Genomic DNA, 27676 nt, shown 5'->3' on the forward strand with positions numbered 1-27676 from the left:
CTTATTTCAAGAAATCTAGATTATTAAATACAACTCCCATCTGAGTAACGGTCCCAAAGGGGAGGTGATATAGCCGTCCTTCAATGTACAAGCTTTGGACTCCAAAAGACCTGAACTCAAGTCCCAGCTTCACCACATACTAAGTGTGGGACCTTGGCCAAGTGACTCAACCTCTGAATCTATCTTCTCAAAATAATACCTCACAAGGCTGATGTGAGGATTAAGTAAAACAGTGCATATAAAGCACCACACAGAGCCCAGCACATATTAAAAGCTTAATATAACCTTTAAAAAGAATGGGAAGAGGGGAGGAGTAGCTGAAATGCAGAATTAGTTTCCCGTATCAAAGCACATTCATTTAAATTAATACTCAATAAGACTAAGTGAAACATACCAAGGCTTGCTCTCTCCTACCAAAAGAGAAGAGAATAACAAAAAATAAATAATAACAGAAATAAATAATAATCAAGGTCATGATTTTCAACTTGTTCTCCAGCTATTATTTTTCTCCAAGTACTCCTTTTTTGGAATAAGGTATGTCAAGGGTCCAAGGTCAAAGTAAAACAGAAAGAGGACAGCAAGAGAAAATAGAAGGTAGAGGCTAAGAAAAACATTATCAGAAAAGTGCAGCAACATTTTCCTCATAATATTAGCAAAGATCACCATGCAATACTCAAAAGAGAAGCTCTGAATACTAGGTGACACTGAGTTGGAGACATCATTCCACACACATCCTATATACTGAATATTCTGAACTAGTTCAGAGACAAATTGTAGGAAAGAGGGAGAAAGCACACCTCATAATTCATTCTGGATGCCACTGTTTCACACACAAAGGTTTATGTGGATTGGTACCAACTAAAGAAAGACAAACCAGCTCTCTGTGGAAGCTACAACAGATAATAATGTCCTTGGAATCAGTGCAGGGCCCTTCTGCCATGGTCTGGTGTTGTGGTTTTCAGATCCCTTGTCCTGGATCATTCATAATCCATCCTCATTTGCTGAACCCACAAATAATGGTTCTGCCTGAAACCATCACCACAAGTTAGAGTGAAAAAATACTACAGCACTAGGCTAATGGGTAAAAAACATCCACATATTTCCTCATGATTAACCTTGGGTGGCCTTAAGAAGTTACATGAGCTTTTTCTTTCTACAGAAGAACATTGCATTTTTAGAACATCTTGAGGCACAAAAGTCAGTTATATCTTTAAAAGGGAAGAAAATTTTAAACACGTATTTATTGAATGTGAGTACTGGAGGAGGGTGTATCTAAATAAAAAAAAAATGGCTCTGAAAAGAATGAGAGAAAAATATCAAACATTTGAAATCAAGGGACTTTTTTGGGAGCTGAACTCCTGCCTTGAGCAGGAGAAAACCAGAAAGGGCTTCATGGGTTCTGGTCTCTGTTCTCCCACTAATTCATCATGTGTCACTAAGAAAATCATGAATTCTTCTAGCCTCAGTTTCCTCACCTGTATCTGCCCAAGAACTCACTGGGTTCTTGAGAGGATCAAAGACAGTAACACAGTCATTCTTGAAGTATGATCCCCGTACCAGCAGCATCAGCAACCTGGGCACTTTTTCTAAAGGCAGTCTTGAGCCTCACCCTAAACCCACTCAATCAGAAACTCCAACAACCTGTAATTCAGATGCACCCTAAAGTTTGAGAACCCCGGCAAAAACATATATGAAAACTATCGGAAAATGTTACAGCACTAAATACAAAGTTTTATTATGGAAAAATTAAGAATGTTACATTTATTCAAGGATTTTAAAGACTTTCATTTACACATAATTGGATATAAATAAGGCTGCGTGTGTATGTGTTTTAAGCCCAGATTCACACTCAGTTTCTTTACTAAATGTTACTACAAAATAAAATGGGATGTGAAATTATGGCACCTATCGTACTTTTATTTAAACCATAATTTTAAAAGGGCTGGGGGAAAAATCAAATTAACAATCATTACATATTCTTTAAAAGAGTAAATATTAGAGTAAATTGATTTAAATCAACTATTCATAAATTAAAAAATGAACTTGAGATTAGCTCTCTCCAGGGAAAAGGTGAAAAATAAATCTTACCGGGATCTTTATATTTTCTTGGCAGGATTAATACATTCATTGCTTTTAAAAATGTAAAATATAAAGTCAAAATAAAAAGGATGTGGTAACAAAGGAAGCATTTCAACTGACAATGGAGACTTTTAATGTAATAATTATAGGAAGTCTTTGAGGAATTCTAATAAATAGAACCAAATTAAGGACAAATTGTGCTAAGAAAACTGAGAGGTAGTATTATTTTTTCATTTTACATTCTAATTAAGACCAATAAAACATGTTAAACAAAAATATTCCTTATTAGAAATATTCTTAGCCTGTATTTATCTTCATATCTCATTTATTACCTCTAGTTAAGGGAATCCAGCACTGCAGTCCTTGACAAATTGGAGATGACTTCAGAGTCACATTGCTAACAATACACATCTGAAGTAAATGAGATGGAAAAGCAAAGAAGAAGAGATGTAGAAGAATAAATTAACATTTAAAATACAATAAGATCCTATGGGAATAGGAATAACTAATGAAAAGATATGTCCAAAAAAGCTAAATTACCAACTATTTGGAGCTTAAAATTGGACTATACTGATTTATATACCTTCAGAATATGTTTACTGTAAGATATTTTTTCATGTGCTCTTCAGGTAAAAATCTAGGCTATGCAATGTACTGGATGAGGTGTCTGGACAGGAGGAAAGAGCAGCCCCAGCAGTGACCTTGTGGTTTTGTAACCATGGGTCCTCTAGGACCAGTCCAAACTGACCCCATGTTATCCAGAGAGTAATTAAGTGTTTTTTCAGGAACTGAGACCCCTTTGTCCAGTTCAGGCCGGTTGAGACTACCAACCCACCAACTGGGCCTGCACAAATGCCCAGTAAGTAACCCTTTGACGTCAAGGGGCTGAAAACTCCACCTGAGATCATACTAACACCACCATTTTGAGAACATGTGTCCTATGAAGAGGCATGAAGCTTGACTATGCTTACGCAGATTATCAATTACCTCACTTCTCCCTACCTCCAATCATCTATCTCTACACTTCAGACTGTCCTGCCTTTTATCCCATAAATTTTGTCCCAAGCACTGGACTAGGGAAACAGATCTGAGAGCACTGCCTCCTATCTCCTTGCAGATGGATCTCACAATAAAACTGTTTTCCTTTCCCAGAACTTGATGTCGTAATAACTGGCACTTCATGGGCATCGAGTGGTGAGCCCTTGCTCAATAAGGTTGCCTGCTAAATTTAGAGACAGCAAAGCCAGGCCATGCACCCTGCCCACCACTGTCACATTTGTCCTTTCCACATTTCTCTCCAGGCTTCTTTCCCCTAGTATAAACCAGATCCAAGTCAACTGCTAATCAGAGTCAACAAAAAAAGCAGGACGGACCTACATTTACATTAGCCACATCCCTAGTCACCTTCTCTGTCTTTCTCAGAGAGAGTCCTGGAAGGAGCTACCCAGCAGCACAGCAGCAAATATCCTGCCAGATTCACAACCAGTTCTTCCAAGCTGCAAACAGTTCTCCTGGTACTCTCAGCTCTGCAGGTATTTCCCTTTCTTTTTGTCCTTTCTAAATTCTAGGCCTCTTTCTCCTTCCTTCCTGCCTCTGTGTCCGCTTTCAGACTTTTCCTTTTATTCAAGGTGGGGAAAATACACACCAAAATGGCTAAAGTAGTAAAGCATCCTAAATCACACTCACCAAATCCCATACTTGAGAACAAAATGGATACAAATTTATCATTTACGTTTTCGTTCATTTGGGGGCACAGGTGATTAAGGGAGGTGTATGTGTCAGTGTACTTCTGTATAGTTCCATAGTTCTAAGGGTTCCTGAGTCCATCTGGAAATTTAACAGAAACGTGTGCAATGGTGCCATATTGGGAAAGTTAAAAAAAAAAAAGATTTATTCTCCTCCAGGCTGCCACTGTAATGAAGTATCATGTGGGTCTACACACTCCCTAAAAGGAAAAATTAACATTTTTTGAGTCTCTACCATGCCACAGTTTTTCGGACATTATCTCATGAATAGACATGACAAACATAGCCGTCTAGAGCAGTGCTATCCAAAAGGCAGCCACTAGCCACAAGTAGCTATTTAAATTTAAAATTAAATTAAAAGTTCAGTTCCTCTGTCACATTCACATTTCAAGTGCTCAACAGACGCATGTGACTAGTGACTATCACACTACACAGCACTGATATGGAACATCTCTATCATCAGAAAGTTCTGTTGGACAACACTATTGCCCTTTCTCCTTTTTGAAGCTTTTCCACAAAAACATCTGTAGAATTACACTTGGTCCCTCCGGCACAACAAAGATTAATTCTCTTACACTAAAGTTGTAACCAGAACCCTGCAGCTTCTTGCAGGAGCTCTACCACAGATCCCCAGTTTTTCACCACTGCAATTCTCTGTACGACACCTGGCCTGCTGAAAGGTTAAGTCTTTCACCTCTACCACACCCTAACCTCTCCTGAATGCCCGGCGAAGGTTTGGATCAAAAAAAGGCATCAAACTGTTGCATATAAGAAATAATATTATAGTTTCCTGGAAATTGATTGGCCCATAAAAAGTGTGACATCCAGGGCAGTGACAGAGGTTTATGCCACTAAGGTTTTACTTCAGTCCAGGAGATAGAAAGGACTTGTGTGACTGTGAAGTAAGCAATAGCAAATAAGTTAATGGTTTTTAAAATGAACGTAAAAATATTTTTTAATGCATGCAATGTCATTAGAAAACAAAAAAAGCTATATTTGAAATAGAGTTCAATTTTAGTTAGATTTCCTTTAAAGTCTGATAGCAGGACTGCAGTGCTGGCCCACATAATGTAATGTGGCCTCTGTGACAATAGGTAAATTTTCATAAATGCTTCACATCTGGACCCTATTCCAGTCACCTCCAGGGTAATGCATCATTCTGTCAGTTGCACAGGCACATTTACATCCTACCCTCCAAAACCCAAAATGGCCCAGGAACTCCCAGGCCATATGACATATTGCTCAAGAAAACACAGACAAACTGAAACAATATTATAAAGAGTTCATCTTTCTTCTAAATTTTACCTTCTGTGGTTCAGACCTTCTCTATTCTGACAAAGAACACCTCTCACTAAGTTATGACCCTGCAGGTCACTGGAATATATCACCACACGCCTAGGTTATTATAATGGGTGAAGGGTTCTTCCATAGAGCTCCACAGCAGGTTGGGAAGCTCTATGAAAACTCTGATTTTGCTGAATTTTTAACCAAGGGTTCAGAGCCTTTGTCGACATCATCTGTTGCAATGGTTGGCTGCTTGTGATAATAGGCTGCTTTTCACCTTGAAAGAATGAAGAGGCTTTTCTCAGAGTAATGCATCACTCACCTACAGAAGACAACACTACCTTAACCACCAGTAAAAATAAATTTCATTGTCATTTCTGTACTTAAAAAAAACTCCCCTTGTAGAAATATCACTGATATTTACAAGATTTTCTACCCCATATTATTTATAAGCCAGAAGTTCTCAGATCTCTGGCAGTTCTTTAGGCCTGGGCAGGGTGACGTTGGTCCAGAATGCACTTGATGTGGTCTCCTAGTTGTTTGTGGCTCTCCTGTTCTGATTGATCAATGATTGTGCAGCAATAGTTTAATAATTATTAATAACTATTCTGAAAATCACTCCTGAGCACAGATACTGCAGTTTATCTTTCTTTTTCATTGTATAATTAAGATAGTAAATGCCAAGCTTCCAAGGCTAACTTCAATTGCTGACCTGTTTGCATTTCTAATTCTCCTCCAAATTAAATAAGTGGAAAGTCCACTATAAAAGAAAAGCAAAAAAGGCACTCTCCACAATCACCATCCAGGGAATCATTGCTTTGTGTAAAATGGTTAAAAATTATCTTGAAAAATTATCAAGGCAAATTTACGGAGATAATTATGCAATTCTGAGTCATGAGTGCAAGTTCTTATAAAGCATGTGCTCTTTTTTAATTTTACTTTTGGCAATTCTTGGAGGTAGCTATAACAGAACATTCTTTCTCCAAAGAAAAACAAATTAAAAACTATTTATATAACACTTCTGGTTAACAACATTTAACAGAAATAGTACCGGTACTGCTCAGTATAAAAGTCCAGGCAGCTTAAAAATTAGAGTTAAAACTTTAGCCTAGCAGCAAAGACACCCCATTAGGAACAAGCACCACTAGGGTCCAGCTCTTAGTTTCTAATACCATTCTCTAATAAAAGAAACCAGGACTCACTGCAAAAATGGCTGATTCTAGGACTAGAGCAGGAAATATACAAGATAAGCATTTTGTAATGCCAGAAAGTAAGGAAGTGCAAAAAACAAACTCCATGATAATGGGCATATGTCAAAGGGATAAGGGAGTCAACCAAAAGAGCTCCTAATGGACAAAGCTGCAACACTGAGCAACAACATACATAAAACAGTAATGGATTATAACCCAAAGCACAAGATAAATATCCATAAGTCCATACTAATATAAATAAATGACTAAGTAAATAAACATGGGAGGAGACTCCAACCTCCTATGCAGAAGAATCCCAAATAATTTATGTAAATACTCCTCCTTCAAGAAGGTGGACCATAACTCTTTAAGCTTGGGCTGCACATAGTGACTTCCTTCCAAAGAGGACAGTATGGAAGGTGAGGAAAGAGTAACTTTGCAGGGGAGAAACTGCAAACACTACATTAGCCAGGTGATCAAGGTTAACAGCAACAACAAGTCATCTGGATAGTGCATATCCTTGATATGATTTGATGAAAACGGTACTTTTTACCTCTGTGGTCTTCCTCCTTAAACTAAAAACTTTACTCCAATCATGAGAAAACTTCAGACAAATCTTACTTTCTTTTCACTTATGGAGTATTCTACAAAATACCTGACCAGTTTCCCCAAAACTGTCTAGGATCATCAACAACAAAGTCTGAGAAACTGTCACAGAGGAGCCTAAGGCAACATGATGACTAAGGGTCACATGGTATCCTGTGTGGAATCCTGGTACAAACTAAGAACGCATTAGGTCCAAACTAAGGAAATTTGAATAACTTTACTTCATAACAGTGTATCAAAATTGGTTCATTAATTGTAACACATGTACCATACTAACACAAAATGTTAATAATGAGGAAAACTGTGCCCGAGATATATAGGGGAACCCTATGTACTATCTTCCAACTTTGCTGTAAATCTAAATTGTTCTAAAATGAAAAGTTTATTTTAAAAATTTATACAATCTTTCCGACACTAAATCATATCACACACCATTTTTGGTTTGTTTTTTAAATTATTTGTTTTTCTGTTTGACACTGTAATTGTGGTAAAGTGTGGACTGGGATCAAACTGCTTGGATTTGAATCCAGCTCAACTGTCTAAACTGATTTTTACTACCTATGTGCTTGCCTTGTGCACAGTATGTGGCTAACATGGGGCCGACCTGCCTTCAGTTAATCTTTGCTTTCTCAACAAGAGAAAATAAGAAAATAAGGCCAATGAGCCATAAGCTTCTTGTCACAGATAGCCACATCTAGTAATGACAAGCCCAAGGTGTTGCTCTGAATAACACTGGGAATAAGCCTTTGGCAACCTGGTCCCCATTCACAGTCAATGCAGGTTCTCTTTGCCAAGAACAGATGTAACCAGCAATGTGATTAATGCCTCTGAGCAAAGTGCAGGACTGATTTTAAGAGCTGTCAGCAATTTCACATGATCTGAACACTACCCTGTTTACTCCTAATATTCAGATGAGGCAAATGAAATCATATTTGCTTTCTATAAGCAAAGTTTATTATAAGAAAAGGGGGCAAAATTAATTTGATGAAAATATCTGAAGATACTTTAATAGCCAGGGTTTACAGTGTTATTTGTTAAAAAAAAAAAAAAAAGTTTACATGTTGTAAGATTTACAACTTCTTCCCTACCAATGAATGGTTCTCCAATGAATATTCATGCAGCAATTGCAATGGCTTTTAACATCTAGGATAGTCATTAAAGGCTTGTCATGTTCATCCAAGAATGCCTCCGGCACTTCTAAATTATTAGATCTTAGTCTACAGCTTTGCATGCTATAATAGCAACATAAAACAGAGAAATAAATTACCAGTATGAATAATCAAAGGTCACAATTTTCAGCAGAATCTCAGAATTTTCTAGTGTCACCTACTTTTTAATATAAAACCATTAAGACACTTTTTCTTGACCAGACTGAATAAATAAAAAGACAAAATTAAGTGAAACAAATGAAAAGGCTGAGAGTAACAGATGTTCTTTAAAAGGCTATAATTAATGAATGGGCATTGGAGGGTTTTATAACTTAAAATTTCTTAATTAACTTTTTTAGAGTTAGATTAACTGTCACTATGCCTAATTCCAGATTTAATTTGGGATTATGCCTCAGGTTGTGTCCATGTGAGCTAGTGTGCTGGAACCAAACATCCTCCATGAGGCCACTGAACTGAGAGTGCGAGGGAGCAGAAAAGCTGACCTCTTTCTTCTCTGAATGCCCTCCAGCACCCAGCACTGGGTGTATAAAGAGGAAAGTAATCAGTAAACAAATGAATGGATCTGCTTGTGAAATTATTCCCAATCAAGTGTATCAGTCAAGGGACTTTGGGCTTAAGCAATACAAACAACCCAGCTAATTTAGGTTTAAAAATAAAAATAAAAATAAAAGGGAGGGGGCTGACCCAGTTGTGTAGTGGATAAGTTCGTGCTTTGGCGGCCCAAGTTTGCAGTTTCCAATTCTGGGCATGGACCTATACCACTCATCAGCCATGCTGTGGCAGTGACCCACATATAATTATAATTAAAGTAGAGAAAGATTGGCATAGATGTTAGCTCAGGGCTAAATCTTCCTCAAGTGAAAAAAAGAGAAAGATTGGCAACAGATGTTAGGGCTAATCTTCCTCAGCAAAAAATAAAAATAAATTTTAAAAAGGTACTTATTCTAAGAGGCCAGAGCAGAGCAGGGCTCTAAATCATAGAAACTACTGGATAGTCCATCAGGATACTATTCTACACATTATCATGGCAGTATCATGTCACATAGCTCAAGATTCAGAAGAGTACATCTGATTGGCTGGCTTGGTTTGTATGTTCACCAAGGGATCCTAATTGACAATTACACCAAGTCTTTACCCAAAGGTAGAGGAGAAGTTATCCAAAGCAAACGTGGGGATGCTATTCCCTAGAAAAGGGAGGTATGGATGCTAGGCAGGCATGAATACAGATGTCCACCGTGATGGAGAAGGAGCAGAGGATGGGAATAACCAACTAATCTCGAGGAAGGGTAGTAGGCACTTTGCTTTTCCTATATCTGATTCAGTTCTCCAAACAACCTTGTGAGGTGGGTATCATCAGCCCCATTTTACTGGGAGCTGAAATTGCAGCTCACAGAGTTTAAGCTACTTTGCTGAAGTCACATGGAATCAAACCTACGTCTTTCCATTCTCTTCTGTCTCCCAATGGAAATTGAAGTTTATTTACTTATATATAAACCTGCAGTTTCCATGGCTAATGACAGAATATGGTGATACCAAGGTAACAAGTGCAATTTCTAGAGACAAGTTAATGAATCTGCTCATTGATACAAGCTCAGAATGCCCCTCTAACTACCCAATTAGGCCATATATAAGGTACTAGAAACAAGGGATACCAGGGGAGAATATGGACACATGGCAAAAATCACTATCCCTAATGGCAAAGAGTCAGCCCTACTAACAGGGGGTCAAAAGCAGCAGCATCTTTTAAACCAGTGCAAGTCCAGCATTTTTCTACTATGTAGAAAATGTGGGTTCATTTCTAAATCAGCTTAAGAACACACACGCAATTCAGTTTATTATTTGGGTCACTCTATCTGTAACCTAGGCAGATGGTATATTGGTTTTATGTAAAATACTTAATTAGGCCATCAAGAATGTGGCAGTACCAGGTGTTATGGCCTTATGACCTTGGTAAAAGAGGAGATATTAGCAAAATAATGATGACAATGTTCAGACAAAACCCAGAAATGGAGCCTGCTTATGAAAATATCAGCTGCTCTAACCTTCTAAACCACAAGCCAAGAAATATCAGCCTAAGCATAGTAATTTGGCTCACATCACTCTCCTTCAGGCCCTCTGGGTTTACTAAAAACTATTTTTAAATGATTTATACTGACATATAGATAGGGAAAACTCTGGAAATAAGTACTTCAAAATACTAATAATTGTTATTTCTAGATGGTGAGTTTATGGGTCATTTTTATTTTCTTTTCCTTACCAGTATTTTCTACAATGAACTTTTATAATTTGAAGTATTTTAACTTTAAAAAAATGATTTATACATATATAAATTCTTTTATATAGTACCTGAGTTCCTGAAACACTGCCTTATAAATTCACTTTTCTTATAAATAAAAGTCTATCCTTTCTCATTTACATTTTTCATTTTTCATTTCTGACCTCCTTAATTGGCCTATGTAGCCTTTTAATATCTTAGTGCTAAGTTCTTCTGGCCCAGTCAGACTCCTGTTATTGCAAATGCCAGACTAAGCCTTGATCCGACCTGCTAGAGTTCTATTGGAATCAAGTCAACTTGTTCCCCTTTTTCTCAGACTCTTTTCCAAAGGCTTCTGCCTTTCCTCAATTACTCTAACCTACACCTCTCTTTAATCAACTATGAAGATGTGAAGCATTAAATGCAAGCACAGGTTCAGAAATGCAAGTCTTCCTTGGAAAAAAACAGTTTGTGACAACAATTACTTCTTTCCCTCATACATCCGACAAAAAATACAGTCCAAATCCTTTCCCATTCAATAAATGTATTATACTTGCTTATATATAAAGCTAAAGTCTCCAGTGCTAAAGACACAATATGTTGATACCAAGGTAACAAATCCAATTCAATCCCTCCTCAACCTCTTCACACAGAAAACAAAGGCTGGAAACTAAGAACTCTCTCAATTTTCCTTCCCTTCTCTAGAACAAATCCCTCTGACCCTGGGGCTTTGTTTCCCTTGTACTGGTTCTTCAATTAAATTAATTCAATAAGCATTCATTAAGCTTTGAGCCAGATGTGTACAAGGCACTGGGGGTTTTCCTAGATAACAATCAGAGGTCCCTGCCCTCACCGAGTCAACATTCTCTGCTACCTCAACTATCCTCTTTCTCCTCGCCCCAGAACCCCCTACATTAATCAGCTCAGACTGCTATAATGAAATATCACAGAATGGGTGGCTTAAACAACAGACATTTACGTTCTCTCAGTTCTGGAGCTGGAAGTCTGACATCAAGGTGTTTGCAGCGTTGGTCTCTCCCGAGGCCTCTCTGCTTGGCTGGTAGATGGCCACCTTCTTGCTGTGGCCTCACTTGCCCAGCCCTCTGTGTGTTGGCATCTCTGGTGTCTCTCCCTCTTCTTCCAAGGACATCCGTCATATTGGATTGGGGCTCCACCCTAATGGCCTCTTTTTAACTCAATCGCCTCCTTAAACAACTTATCTCCAAGTACATTTACATTCTGAGGTAACTGGGGGTTTAGACTTCAACATATGAATTTTGGAGGAAGGCAATTTAGCCCATAATACACCCCTTCCCCTGGGTCCAGTCTCTCACTTGATCTTGGCTCCTCTCCCTCAGTAAATAACAGTCTCAAATCCTTTTCATATTTAAAACACCAACAGGTCGCCCCTAACCCATATCTTCCCCCTGTTTCATTTGATTGCTCCCCTCACTGCCAAGATGTGAAAACACCCTGAACTAAGAGACTCCAACCTAAATCTAGGGGCCAGATCATCAGTGGGCCAGGCAGAGAACGAGAGAGATCCAGTCTCACCTAAAGGCAAAACCCACAGTGCATTGCCAGCTAACTTCAGTCATGAGTGAAAACAGAGCCCGGAGTATCCTGTTCTTCTGACTTTCAAGAGAACCTGGAAATACGTTTATGTAAAATTTCCCAAGCTTTATATGCTGGTGATAAAACCAAAAAGCTCTAAGTGGGTCAAATAAAATATGCCTATAATCTCTTTTTTTTTTCTATTTTTTCCCTATAATCTCTTACTTTCTCCATTTCCTACCTGCCAATTTCTAAAATCAAGTTTCTTTGCACCAATTCCTTTCTCCACACTCCACTGAAACAGCTATTGCTAAAGTCCCCACAGCTTATCTGTCATCCTCGCCATCTCAAATATGAGCTCCTTGAAGGCAGATACTGTGTATTTTATCTTCATGTTTCCGAGGCTTAGCACTATGTCCAGTAGAGTGTGGACTCCATAAACGACTACTGAATTAGCCTATCTCTTTAGAATGATTCAAATGCACCACAGGAACTGTAAATCAAAGAATCTTACCTTCAATAATTCTGTAAATGCTCACCACTTATTTAATTTGCCTTTTTGCTTCATTGTTTTAGCAAGATTCCTGCTCATCACGTCATGTATATATTCCTAAATGGCATGAGAGCTTAAATCCCCACTTTTCTTCCAAATGACATAACTTAGCTTTTTAAGAGGGAAATTCTGATATAACTCCAACTCATTTACTCAAAAAGTCATTTACCTACACGCTCAACATTTTAGAATACAGTCAAGCATCAGGAGTTAAGAACAAAAATTCTAGGAGTTTTCAAAATAAATGGTTAATGTTCATTAATTTCACATATGGGTGAACCCTTCAGGTCTTCATTCAGAATCTACTGGCTTTTAATTTTTAAACATAAGTTAATTTGGAGGAGAAATTTATCTGGCCAGAACTATCTTCTACTATATTAACCTGAAAGCCAGACTTAATTCCTGAGATAGCAGTTTATTGTTTGGGGGCATCTTTTGAGCCTGCTCTGGTCTAGACTAAATTTACTGTCCCCTGGCCACGGTCTGCCTCTTTATTTGTGAATGGTCTAAGTACTCCAGGAGGGTGAGATCTATGAAGATTCTAATAAAGAGGTTTTTGTACTTAAAAGGAGGTGATGACATTAGTGGCCATCCAGTCCACCCATGCCCAGCCTAAGCACATCTCTCTGGAGGAGAAGAGGAAGGTAAGTGATAGGATACAGGCTCATACAGCTCTACTCTTGTTCAATTCCTGCATAAGAGGAATCAGACAAAAATGGATTAAAATACCCCCAGCTCTACCACTGTTAAGCCAATTTACTTAACTTTTTAAAGTCTCAGTTTCTTCAAATGTAAAATGGGGATCATAACGTTAAATTAAAAGCTAGAAGCTGAGAAAATAGTCAATGTAAGTGATAATGATGAGTTACCTACCATCCATATCTTCACTTTATTTCAAAAGGAAAACCAAGGCTCCCACATATTAGAATTTCCACCTCAGCTAAGATTTTTTTATCACACTTGGAAAACTGGCCTCACTGATCTCTGGTTGGCATTCACAGTAAGATCCAGAATTTCTATTGAAAATCTTGCATGAAATAACATTCTTTATTCTTAGGACAATTTCAATTAGATGTGATAATAGTAGGAAAAAATAGAACACTGATAATATATTCCATAAAAAACTGGAAACAATTTAAACATAAAATGAATAAAAAGAAAAAAGTTATACAATGGTTTTAAAAAACCTAATGTTATTTGCCTTTTTTTTTTAACGTTGGACCTCCCTGACAATCTGAATTATGTGCCTCTAATATCTAGATATTCTCAAAAAAATCAGAAAACTATCAGTGACTCAAACTACCATAAAACAACAATCACAAACTAAAAAGCAAAAAATTAGCCCAGATCATACATAACTAAACATCAAAATGGGGGGAAATCTACTCTGAAATCAATACTCCACATAACCAACATCAAATCCTCTTGTAAGAAGAAAACAAGAGGAGTTCTGAATTATCTCTTAAGTAAAAGCAACATGAATTCTGTGGGTAAATGAAGTCATTGACTAAATTAAACAGGTATTTAGGAATGTTGAATGCAATGTACAAGAAATAAATTGAGTTAGCATCATATGGAAAGTTCCAGTGGTACAAAAAGCCACACAAACCAACAGAGGAAAACTCTGTGCAGAACATGTATGCTTGAAAGAAAGCCTGCAAGTATTAATTTTCTCTTGCTACAAATGCAAAACAAGCAAAATCAATAACCAATTCTATTTCTAGATTTTTATCCTCTGTAGTGCATAAAGGCAATTTGGGCACAGCCTGAACAGAACTCCTAACTCAGCATCTTCTCAGACAAGTAAATTTGTCATTCTGACCAATACATAACTAATCATACAGTGGCAAAGAATGCACTTTATATTTAATGTTTTAATAAAACTCAGAAAAGGTTGGGAAAACCTTAAAACTTTAGCCTCTTTAGAGCAAATATATTACATTTTAATATAGCTTTAGAAACGGTATCAATTTTGCTGATTTAACAACTATGAAAAGCCAAATTCATAGTAATATAATCCATATTAATTTTTCAATTCCCTTTTCAGAAATAGTGATTTGCCAAAAGTGCTGGCAGACTCAGAAGCTTTCTAAAGAAACAAAATTGAGTTTCCCAAACATTTCATTATTGCACATTAGCAGGGAATGCTATTCTATGCCACAGCCCGTGAGGCAGGTATTTGGACTTCAGATTACTTAAAATAAACATAATTAGAGGTGACTTCTATACAAATAATAGATATCGAACAGAAAAATTAAATTTGAAATATTTGCCACACCTGGGCTATATGAATAGGCTGTACAACATGTGAAACATCACAAAATCTGAATTCCCAGGTATATATGTTTACTGTTCTTTAAATTATTCTTCATCACCATCAGATTCGCATTACTTATTATCTAGATATATCTTTCTCTTTCTTATTTACATTGCATCTTCTTCCATGTTTTCATGTTTAACCTTGGCCCATGTCATCATGTTAATCCTAGTTTGTAAACCTTAAGATTTCCTGGAGCTCCAAGCTGCAACACCTAAGTATGTGTCCTCTAATTTCCATCTAAAATACAGAATAAGGAGTGGAAAAAGACAATGGATTGGGTGCTACTAAACAAAGCTGATGGGGAAACAAACCATATGATAGGAATGTGACCCAGGGAGAAGGGTCATTTATGGTAACACTTATCAAGGACACCTGTGAAGACTAAAAGCTAAAAGAGCATCCACAGAAAGACTGAAGAACGTAAAAACTTAAAAAGCAGCAGCTCTAACGTCTACATATTTATAACTAGGGGATACGAAACACTTTTCATTTCTAAGTGGAACAAAGAAAAATAAATCACATGGATCTGGTATGGGAGGATTTGCTTAAGAAAATTTTTCATTTTAGATTTGCTTTTTTGGGTTGACAGGCACTTTTTTACTACATCTATTACTCAACCTCAAGTTTTCAGAGGAATCACATTAATAAGGTTGAGAAAGGAACTAATGCTAAAGAGCTGGGGAAGGAAGACTTGTTTGAGGTTGTTGTTTTGCACTAACTGGTCCAGTTAATAAGACATGCAAATGACCTCTGATGATAAAGAAGTAAATTCACATTCTCAAAATTTTATAAAATATAGAATGACAGGAAAGAATATGCCTCATTCTAGCCAAGTCACACTAGGAGACAGAGTTGGGAACACGAGTGAGAAGCTAGGTGAAACAACACACTCTTAGCTTAAAATATGAGAAGGGTATGTAAACAGTGAGGGGACACAAGGCAAATTACGTGTCTGTTTGTCTGAATTTTGAGACAGATTGGACGTGAATTTGCCTTTATGGAAAGGTGAATATAAAGTAGAAAACATAGCACGAGCCTATGAAAATTGCAAGCTTTAGGATAAGGTGCACATTCCTCAGGAAATATATATGAAATCATCTGAAAATGACTTACTGTGACTATTTTAAGAAGACTTCTGATTGGTATAACCAATCGAATATAGAAAACGGGGCTCCAGACAGAACTGAAAACAAGGATACGAAAAGCCAACAAGTTGAGATGTAAAGAAAGACGGCTAAGATTTTAAAAGAATAAATGGAAATTTAAAATTCACATTCAAGGCAATAAAAAGGAAAACTAACAATATAGAGAATCAATTCTGAAGAACAGAAGACAAATCTGATAAATTCTCTAAGACTTTCTAACAGGGGTCAGCAAACTACAGCCTGAAAGCCAAATCTGGCCTGCTGCCTGTTGTTTTTGCCCAGCGGGACAAGAATGGTTTTTATTACAATCAATGAATGATAAGGAACTTTGAGCCCCAATTAAGCAAAAAGTTACCTCTCCACAAAAGAATTCTGTTCTTCTCATTAGATCTGTATTATCAAAAAAACAAAAAACAAACCAAACTGTACTCTATTATTATTATTATATTTTGAATTTCATCAATTAAAAAACTATAGAAATTTGTTTCTCTCTTGCTATATAAGTAGTGACATAATATCCTCAATTTTGCCTCTTGGTCCACAGAGCATAAAATATTTAGTATTTGACTCAGAAAGTTTTCTGACCTCTGTTCTAGAGGAGAGAGAGAAGATCTACATGCTAGGAAAGAGACAATGGGTATGAGGCGAAGGAGAAGAAATCTAGGCAATGAATAAGGGTTGCTTCCAAAGAAGAACCAAAACTAATGGAAATAATAAGCAAAGATATAATTCAAGAATCTTTTCTAATCTAAAAAAAATCTAAATGTGACATCAAAGAGGACTTCAGAATTTTAGGCAAAATTAATTCAAAGTGACTTACACCTGGACAAACTTGAGCAAAATTTTTTAATTTTAAGGTTAAAGAAAAAAATTCTAATAACACACAGGCGGGTTAGGTTGGGGAGGGGAACACAGGAAGAAACAAAAATCAGGCTTGGAAGTTCCCTTTGCAACAGTAAAATGATGGCACGATGGAGACAGTTTTACTTTTCTCTTGAAGAAAAAGGCTGTGACAAGAATTTCATATTGAACTAAACTGATGTTTTATGTCTAAAGGTCACAAAGACACTCTTTCACACATGCAAAGGTTCAGAAAATTTACCATCTACCCCGAAGTTTCTTAAATATGTGTGTGTATTTTTTTCCAGTCTCCAGAGGTGGGGAAGTAGGAGTATAATGTTTCAGAGCATAGACCCTAGAGGGAGAGAGACATGAATTTTTCTGGAGTCCTGGCTCCAGAAGATTTGTGAGCATGGACAAATTACTTGAGCTCTCAGTGGCTCCACTTCCTCATCCATATAGTAGAGGTCTTAATGGGCTCCACCTCAGAGCAGCGTGAGGAAGATTAAACGTGAGTTAGCTCATATTAAGGGCTGAGCACAGCGCCTACAGCACTTTGGAAACACTTAATAAATGTTGGCTGTTGTTGTTGCTGTTATTATCCTGTTGACTACCAGATGAGAAGAAATGAAGAACCAGAAAATTGAGAATTTGAAGTATTATAGCACATGATAATCAACAATGACAGTTAAATAGTCAAGTCTAAATAATGATTACAAACGTGGTAAAGTAAAACACAATGCTTGAAGGAGACAGTATGTAACAAAAAATTAAAACTCACCAATAACATGGTTTTAGAAGACTATATCTTAGAAACTGGGGGCAGGAAAAATCATAATAAAATATACTGTTTTTTAAATGTAAGTTTAGTTCTTAGATCACATAATTAGATTTAACTTCCAATCACAGAAGAACACAAGAGCAAACAAAACAAAATTCACGTTGCAAAACAGCAAGGAAGCATTACATATAGAAAACATAAAAACACCTGTCAGTAGCTAAAACAAATGTAAATTATTTTAACTCTCCTTAACGGGGACAAAGAACCTAAGATAGGGTCAAGAAACAAAATGAAATAGAAAGATTAAAAATTAGAGAGTGGGCAACATTATGTCAAACATAATCAGAACAAAAGCAGGGTTAACAAATTACTATTAGGTAACACAAAATTTGAGGCAAAAATCAAGAACACAGGTCAATTTATATTTATACCAATCCCATAATGAAACAACTGTGAACTTTTCATCATTCAGTAATACAAGATCAAAATATTAAAATCAAAAGCTGTTAGAAATGAGTAAGAACAAAAACAAAATTGTAGGTGAAGACTGTGGAACACAATGACCAATCCACAAACACGACTACGGAAGATTTCACCTACAAGGCTGGATTACTAACTACACCAACTCTGCATCCTCCAAACAATGTTGAATTTTTTGAAAAAATGTCCATGAAAGAGTCGGAACAACTGATCACTCATAAAACAAAACAGCATAAACGCATTGAACATTTTCTGGAAACTAGAAATTACTGAACATAAACCCAAGATTCCATCCATTTGAAAACTCAGAACTGCTGATCTACAATAACATATTTCTTAGAAACTAACAAAAAGAACTCATAGTAGAGGCTGCAGTCAACGCTGTGCTTATTAAATTCATGGCCTCAAAGACTTTCATTATTAATTTTAAAAAAGATGAATATACTAAACATTCAAGTTATCAAGAGAAGGAGACGTTAAGAAAAATATGAGTAAGGAAAAGATAAATGAGAGTAGAGGCAAAATTATTACAATATTAATTATATTACCAAAATCTGGAAATAACCCAAACAAAAGAGAACTCTATTAATTTTAACAATTTTTCAATTAGATTTTCTTTAGCTATTAAAAACCATATTTATACAGAATTTTAATGAAATGAGACAATTGTTTTCAACATAACAACAAATGAAAAGGTGGCACATAAAATGTTATATACAATGTGATACCAAATTATATAATAACCAAAAAAACCCAACATAAACAGAGAAAAACTGTAGCTACCTCTACAGGTTAAAACACAGATCCTAAAATTTTTTCAGATTTTTCTAGATTTTCCCCATGTACTAAAATGAGTATGCATTACCTTTACAATCAAGGAGAAAATCACGATATTTTTAAACTGAATGAGTGCCCAGTACTAGAGTACAGCTCTCACTTTTCATATTAACTCTGTTCAAGTTCAAATTTCTGTTTTGAGTACTGTTAATTATATTTGTACATTTAGGTCCAATTTGAGGCATTTTTTAAAACTACACAAGTATAGTATTAAAAACAGGAAATTGAACTTGAATAATTTACAGAAACCTGTAGTTTTCAGGTTTTCTGAGAGAACTGATCAATGATTGTCCTACGCCTATCTGATAAGTCCCTGCACATTCCAAACTACTGTCTCACTTAAACTCAGTTAAACCTGCATATTCCTCCGTGACACTGGCCCTCACAAAGAGCTATGCAGTCAAGACCTCCCAGGTGAGTCTCCAACCTAGCTTATTGAGTCATTTTTCCTTCAGGATGTCAAACGTAAAAATAAGCCCAGCTATTTGGGAGCTGTCATGTTTTATTAGAAAAATTATTATTTACCTATAAATCTATGACTTCTGAAGTCTCAAGAGACTTGAAGCTTTCTTATATGTAATATTGCCTATATCTTGGTGTAATGGCTTTTCATCTAGATGAGTATCTCCCTAGCTATACTAAGAAAATATAATGGAAAATCAATTCAATCACAAAAATTCGAGAGACAAGAAACTTTTCAGATGCATCTATTCTATAAAGTAAGGTTAGACATTTTTGTTTTGTATCTGTATCATGTGAAATAATTCTCCAATGGTACTTATCTTTACCTCATAGGCTAACTGAAGCACAGCTATTTCTCTGCACGTATTTTTTGTTTCTACAACAGAGCTGCTACAAGAGCCGTTATAACGCCAGCAAAACAAGCAAGGGGAGTGTGAGAGGCCCGGGCACTGTGAACGAGGCTGAGACTACTCCCCTGACTTCACGTGGTAAGGTGCATTACCAGGGAGCTGACGCAACTGTAAAACATACATAGACACTAGCAAGTGAAAAGAATCTAAACATGTGGCCAGTTCCCTTTTCACTAACACTTCATTGATAACGGAGTTAAATATTCTGAATAGTTCATTTCTAAGGGATTACTACACTTCACCAGGATTCAAAGTCATTTATGTCTTTCAACTTACTCGAAAGGTTCAGTAATAACTTCTCAAATATCCATTGCTTGTCAAATTCTAAATATTGAATTCCTGGATGCAAATATGCAGCCCCTATTAGGACTAATGGAAGTTATATATTTGCATCAAGGGAAGAACATACATCCAGAAACCTGTTCTCTGCTGCTTGTAGGCAATCATATTGCATTTTCTCTTGTGGACAAAATTAAAATGCATTGCCATTTACGTGGAACCATTCAGGTGTTACAGGCACTTTTATAACGTCCAAGAATGCATTAGCCAAAACCAACTAAAGTTGTTTTTTGGCTCATCATCATTCAAGCTGAATTAATAATATTAAACAGCATGTGGGATGAGGGAAAACAGTGCAGGGCAACATAAAAATCCCTTTCCACTCAGGCATAATTCATTTTGATCTTTACTATGTGATTCAAACAAAGGTCAAACCATATACCATGGTTTAGATTCAGAAAATATATTATTTCACTGTTGAGTATGGTCTGAAATGAGGGCAACTAATTTAAAAGTGGAAGCAATTTGGAAAATTTAAATGTAATGAAAAATGTCCCCATTATAAAGTATATAAATTAAGTTCTACTATCGATTACTGCCAACATTTTAAACCTCTCCACTCATACTGGTAATGCCTTTAGTGCAACTTAATTTTCTTCCCACTGGGTCAGATACATTCAATGAACATCATTCTGGTGAGGAACCAAGAACAAGGTCAGAAATGTTAGTGATGATAAATTATAGACCTTAATAACTTTTGAACAGTTTTAAATGTACAAGTCATCTATAAGTCATTTAGTTTGATAGAGGAATGGTTAACAAACTACATAAACTAATAAAAGCCATGTGTTCATCTATACCACTACACAGCATAGGCCAAGATCTCAAACATGATCTAATTAAGTTCAAAACTGGGCTTTGGAGCATATATAACTAGAGAAAGAAAAAAAGAGTTAACTTACTAAAACATTGTATAAGCAATAATTGCTCATTAATGTATGCAAATAATTTATAAACACGTAAGATTTTATTAAAGCTTTGGCCAGATTCACAATTGACAGACTACTGAAATGTTATAAGCTTTGGGATAAAAAAATCAGTGACCAGCTGGTTCAGGGGTATGCTTGTATGTGTTTTGCTTTCAATGAAAGGCAGACTGAAAATTCTGTCTTTGGTGCCCGTATTTCCGATTATTTGGATAGGGCTTGTGTACTTTACATACAAACTCCCATTTCTTGCTTTCGGGTGAGGCACAAGCAGCAATGCTGGGCTGCCCTCCAACACCCTCCTGAGAGATAGCCAAAGAGCAGGCTCTGGAAGGAAGCCAAACCAGTCTAACTCGACCGAATCAAAAGCAGTTCTAACACAGAGAGACTTAAGAATCAAGTTGGAAGAGACACAGATTGAACAAACAAAACCACAGCAAGTAGTTTCTGCATTAATGAATTAAAACTGACAAGTGACATCTTGCCTGGTAACAGTGATGAAATCTTCACTAATCTCTCTACTTCAGTATTTCTCAAGAGAGGTCTTCCTACCATCAGTAACAGAATCACCCAGGAAGCTTGTTTAAAATGCACATTCCTAAGTTACCTTCCAGACCTCTGGCAAAAGGATCACCAGGAGTGGGGCTGAGAAATCTTTTAACAAGCTGCCAGGAGATTCTCATGTGCCCTAAAGCTTGAGAGCTACGTTTTAGGAGGAAGGCCCAAGAGGCTCTTCATTACCTCGCTCTGCACTGCTGCAATGGCACCTCTCATTTCCTACCATCACACCTGCAGTGCATACGTCAGCAATACAAGAGATACAGACTCAAGAGCAGCACAACGCCTTGAATATTGGCTAAACGAATGTGTGAGCATATGCATGAATGAATGGACAAATGCATGAACGGGAAAATTAATAGTATTTCTGAAAAAAAATAGGAATTCGGATTATTTTAGAGTTGGCTCCTACAAATCCATTCACAGCTCTCTAAAACTCCCGGGAGTGCTCCAAATTGTTCAGTCTATATTTTGACAATATGATCTTAACCTCTCAAATACTGAGCACAGAAAATTGTGAGGAGAGAGGAAATGCAGGGCTCTGACTTCTCAGAAATGTCACGGTGCTGCACTGCTTTCTACCCTGCATGGTGTGCTGGCTGACACCACCACTGTCCCGTGCTCATCTGCTGTGAAAGCCGTTGCTTAGCAACAGCAATCGATGCTGTATTTCCTCGTCACCATTTTCCTGAAGATTGAGACACTGCTCCAAGGTATTATTTTCAAATACCTTCTGTTCCATTGACCAAACGTGTTAATTTTTCTATTATGGAAAAAAAAGCAGGAACCAAATCAGCATAAGACTGTAAGAAAGAAGAATGAGAGGTCAGTATAACACAGGGTGCTTTAGGACTTGTTTGATGGAGAAAAATTCTTTGACAGCTCACTGACTTTATTTGCTATACCCTTTCATTCTGCCATTTTAGAATTGATTTCTGCTACCTCATGGGAGATGAAAGCAATTACCATGAATTATCATTCTAACTGCAGACCCACAAGGTACTGCCATAAAACACAAAAAGCAAATGATTTTCAGAAACCGCTTTAATACACACCTCACATCTCTGTTCAAGGCCACGGCTTGGTTACATTCTTACCAACTACTGGCAACAGTTTCTAGTATCTCTGCACTGACAGTACAACATGGGATTCTTTCAGGAGGGCAGTGCTTATAAGGTAAATTACTTGGTGCTTCTCATGTAATTTACAAGCTAAGTTACATACACACAATATTAACATTGACTTTGGAAGGAGGGGATAAGAATTCTTATTTTAAATATAGCAATATATCCTACACAAATAGATTCTTCACACAAAAACAAGAATGAGACCCAGAAACTTTATGTGACACTTTCCGATGAAAGAGTTATTTGCTTAAAGTATACGCACAGATAGGTTAATAAGTAGTAGAATCCATCTAGGTGGGTATTAATGTGATAATCAGTTTCCACATTTATTGAGCATCTACTGTGTACAAATCTCTGTGGCCACATAAAGATGAGTAAAATGTGATTCTTGTACAATCTTGTGGTAGAAACAGCCACATCAATATGTAACAGAGAAACATTACAGAAGAATATAGATATTACCTCAGGTACTTGTTTAGTTACAACAAAGGTCCTAGTTAACGTGGATTACATCCGCAACACAGACCAGATGAACAAATCAGAGTCCTAAGCCTTTGTTTTTTATCACAACACTCAGTGTTGGTAAGAATGTTGCGAGATAAAAATACCATCACACATTGCAAAAAACACAGGCTTGTAAACTAAACCTTTCTGAAGAATACTGATGATATGTAACAAAACTTTCTTAAAATGTACATGTTTTATATTTTGACATAGTAACTGTACAACTAAGAAACTATTTTAAGGAAATAATCAAAGATGCCAACAAAAGATATTTATCTCAGCTATACTTAAAATAGTAAATACTTGAATGCCCAATATTAGAAGAATGATTAAACGAATAATGATACAGCTATATGATGACTACTATTAAAGTATTTTTAAGAATATTTTACAAAAAGAAATAATTCATATAATGTTAAGAGGAAAAACAACGGAACAAAATAACCAATATATAAATGCTTAGAAAACATAGTGGAGGAAAATATATAAAAGTATTAGTAATTGGGGTGATTTTTATTTCCTTTCTTTACTTTTTCTATGCCTTCCTTGTGTTTTCACATTAACTATTACATATTTTGCAATCAGAAAAATGTACTAATAAATAAAATATATCAGAGTCTTCTTTGAAGTTCTATTAATAGATTTTTAAATTTCAACTCAGAACTTCAGCCCTTACTGGTCTCTTAAGTACTGACAGGCTGAATGATAAAATACTTAAGTTTCACAAATATTTTTAGATCAAGAGTTTTGCATTTCCATAAATATCTGATGAATCTAGTCAGTATTTTCACAGAGGACAGTTATAATAAAAGCATATAATTTAATTTAATCTAAAGAAAATTATCCTTTTTTCAACAATTTGACAAATATGCACCAAGCACAGAGCATACAAACATGGATAGGACATGCTTGGATGTTAGGGATAGATTTCAGTAACTTGCTCTCCTTTGATGACCTTCAGAAAGTACAGGGCCTCCTGGAATATCATTTCTCTTGTATCAGAACATACTGTCTGTCCCACAAAAGGAGTTTCTAGTACCATCTGCGACAGGTGATTTTCAGACAGACTGAAGGATCAAGGATGCAGAGAAATAAATAAAAGTAAGAGAACCTTGCCAATGGAAATTAGTATTTCATTAAACGTTCCTCTAAATTTCATATTATATATACACAGATACATAAGATTTCCTATATTCTTTTACTCAGTAACTACAAGTGCTGACAAAAGCAGTTTTCTAAGTCAAAAAGCTGAGGGAAAGACTTTTCAATCTTTATGCCAGCAGAGAACATATTAATACTTACATGAACAAAGGAGGAAACTGGGGTTTTGAACAGTAGAGTAACTTGGCCAGGGTCACCCAGCTCATCAGCAAGAAGACAAAACTCAAGCCAAGGTCAGTTTACCTCCTAAGTGCATGCCATTATAGCACATGCGACATCTGGGTAAAGGGTTAGGAGAAGGGAATCCATTTCAAGAGAACAACAGGGGCAAAACAGGAAGGCAGAAATGAGCAAGACATTCTCAGGCCCCATGCTCCCCAATCTGCCAGAACAAGGGCAGTGGAATACTCAGCTTTCTGGCTTGTGTCAGAGCTACCCTACCTCCTGAATTTCCAGGCTAGGATGGTGGCCCTCTTCAAAAGTCAAGAACAGTCCCATCCTAATGCTCCCCTCCATGGCCCTACCCTCCCTCCAGCTTGATGATCTTCCCATGATCCTTGGGACTACTGGAACATTTGTAATGGTCATTGGCTTTGAGTAAACCCCAGTTTTAAATCTGCCTATCAATAAAGAACTTTTCCTCCTATCCTGTAGCTTTCTCTTACTCAGTACAGTTCTTCTTCCTTCAAGAAGTGCCTTTTGGTGGTACCCTGGGTATCCTAATTTATAATCTCTTCTGAACTCCTGCCAGCAAGAGCTCTGCAGAATTGGCTCCCATAACCTGCCCTGTTTGGTGGCTCTCTTGTAACACTAAAATCCTCCTTCTAACAGGCCAGGAAGCCAAAGATGCAATTAATTGGTCATGGTTTAATCTTCTAGGTACTGAACTAAACACATACTTTCCTTCTCCCCACCTTCCAGAATCAGCCAGGCTTTCTTTATTTCTTTTTTTTTTTTTTTTGAAAGAAGTGATAGTTTGGCCTAAATGAAACATGGTCTTTATAACACCAAGTTAGGAACAATGATGTCGAAAAATCCAGTCCGAGATTAACTTCACATCCTAGGGCACTAATCAGCACGGAGATGATATATTTTTTTAAAGATTTCTTTGGTAAAGCATGTGAGATGACTGAAGAGGAAAGAGACAAGTGTCAAACGTCATAGAAATCTAGGTAGGAAGTGTCTATTCTTTGCTAGAATGTTAAGCCAAGCATGGTAAAATACCTCAAAGGAAAAACAGGCAGAACTCTCTATTAACTGTACATGGGGTAAAACAAAGAGAAAAGACAAAGAGATGAGGTTTGAAATCAACGTGGTAAGTTCATAATATCAGCTTATATATGAAAAGAAAAGTGAAATGCATTAAGGAGTTAAGATAAAAAACAAAGAATTAAAAAGTCAGCATGCTGGGGGCCAGCCCCGTGGCCGAGTGGTTAAGTTCACACGCTCTGCTTTGGCGGCCCAGGGTTTCACTGGTTCAAATCCTGGGCACCGACATGGCACCTCTCGTCAGGCCACACTGAGGCGGCATCCCACATGCCACAACCGGAAGGACCCACAACTAAAAATACACAACTATGTACCAGGTGGCTTTGGGAGAAAAAGGAAAAATAAAATCTTAAAAAAAAAAAATCAGCGTGCTGAAGTAAATAAACATACAGTAAATATGCCCCCAAGAAGTAGAGCTAAGATAGAAAATGTTTTAGAGCATTGGGTCCTGCCATGAAAAGAGATGGTTCCATTCTATCCAACATTTTCCACAATGGTCAATGAAATATTTTAAAAACCTTCCAAAGATAGCTACTGGGATGTTTAGGTACAGGTCTAAAAATCAAGAAACAGAACCTTCTGATTATGAAGAATGATAATTAAAAAATAAACAAAAAAGGATACAGAAAAGTCATTTGGCAGCTAAACTAGCTGAACCCAAAAAATTACCTGCCCATCTTTATGTCAGTAGTACTATGAAAGGATATATACACATTCTATCATCAAAGTCATTTTTTCACTAAAATTCATGGATATACCTTATTTCCTTTTTTTTTTTAGATTTTTACCTCTCTAAAGAATGCTTCTGCTGAGCTTTCTAATTTTTATTCATTCAAATTAAAATGCAATGATTCACCAGTTATTACCACAATAGCCATACACATGTTGAAGAGAAGCTCATGATTATAATCTGCACAATTACTGACTGCTAGATAGCATGCCTAACAGTGTTTGAACAAGTAGCTTCATTTCCGATGGAGATCAGGACAGCAATAAAACAGTTTCACAATCTCTTCACTAAATACATCTTTGTTTGCATGGTCTATGTATATTGTCATGGGGCAGGTGCAGGAAAATATAAAATATAAATATTTAAAATCCTACTGAGCTGCTGTGAAGTCAGTGACAAAGAAAAACGCAAACATGGGGGCTTCATGTGTGTAGCTTAATACATAAATAACTATGAAATCACCAAAAAGAAGCAGCACATCCATATTTCTTACTTGGTGCTTTTTATTATTCAACAGCAATATATTTTTTCAATCCTAAGCCATCTTAAAAATATGTCAGGCAACACTAAATTCATCAAGTCTTAAGCCCTAAAGAAAGTTAACAGTAATAAGTAGCAACCTTAGGCTACTTTTGTATTAAAAAAGAAATCTTTATCCATCTGTCTTCTCCTCATTAAGTAATTTGGATCACTCTTAATTTTCATCATTCTCTGTTCTATCTTCATGCAGATGAGTTGACCAGCAGCAAGACACAATAAGGATCAACGGAATTCAGCTGCCCAAAGAAAAGTCCAAGAAAAAATTGGTTTTGTTCCGTAAAGCCAAATGTCTTTTTTTAAAAAAGGATACCCAGGGATGGAATCCTAGGTGAGGTCAGTCCACTTACCTGACAAAACTTAAAATTTATAACTATTTGGATGAAAGTCAATGAGCTAACCACCTTTGAATCTTCCTCTTGAGAGATACAACTCTTTAAAAAGGACATAAAAATATTTTTTCAACTAAACTATAATCCTTTAACTTCATACCAAAATAACAAGCAAACCACAAGTGAATAGAGAGCAAAAGATGAGGCACTTCTGACTACTATGAAAAACAAAGTCAAGAGCAGCCTTCAGAAAAAGCCAAACAATAAAGTATATTTCCATATCTGAGACTATGGTGAACCAAATAACCCAAATAGCTCTAATGACAAATAGAAATCTTTTAAAATGCATCACTACATTATTTATATGGTTATTTGGGGGGGGGGGACATATAAAAGATATTTAGGGACAAGTGGGGAATTTGAATATGGACTAGGTTTTAGATAAAATATTAGAGAATTCTTATTCATTTTCTAAGGTGTGATA

The 27676-nt window shown here is 36.5% G+C and overlaps 1 protein-coding gene and 1 long non-coding RNA gene across 3 annotated transcripts in view; one reads left to right on the forward strand and one right to left on the reverse strand.

Annotated features, from left to right (window-relative positions):
- Window positions 1-27676, reverse strand: part of SMYD3 (SET and MYND domain containing 3) — a 663517-nt gene that overhangs the window by 366172 nt on the left and 269669 nt on the right. The window lies entirely within an intron of this gene.
- On the forward strand, window positions 3549-27309 carry LOC124248237 (uncharacterized). Its single transcript, XR_006890954.1, has 3 exons — window positions 3549-3611; window positions 19685-19787; window positions 27054-27309. It is a non-coding gene; the product is annotated as an uncharacterized LOC124248237 (long non-coding RNA).

This window comes from Equus quagga, chromosome 12 (genome assembly GCF_021613505.1).
Source record: "Equus quagga isolate Etosha38 chromosome 12, UCLA_HA_Equagga_1.0, whole genome shotgun sequence".
Classification (NCBI taxonomy): Eukaryota; Metazoa; Chordata; class Mammalia; order Perissodactyla; family Equidae; genus Equus; species Equus quagga.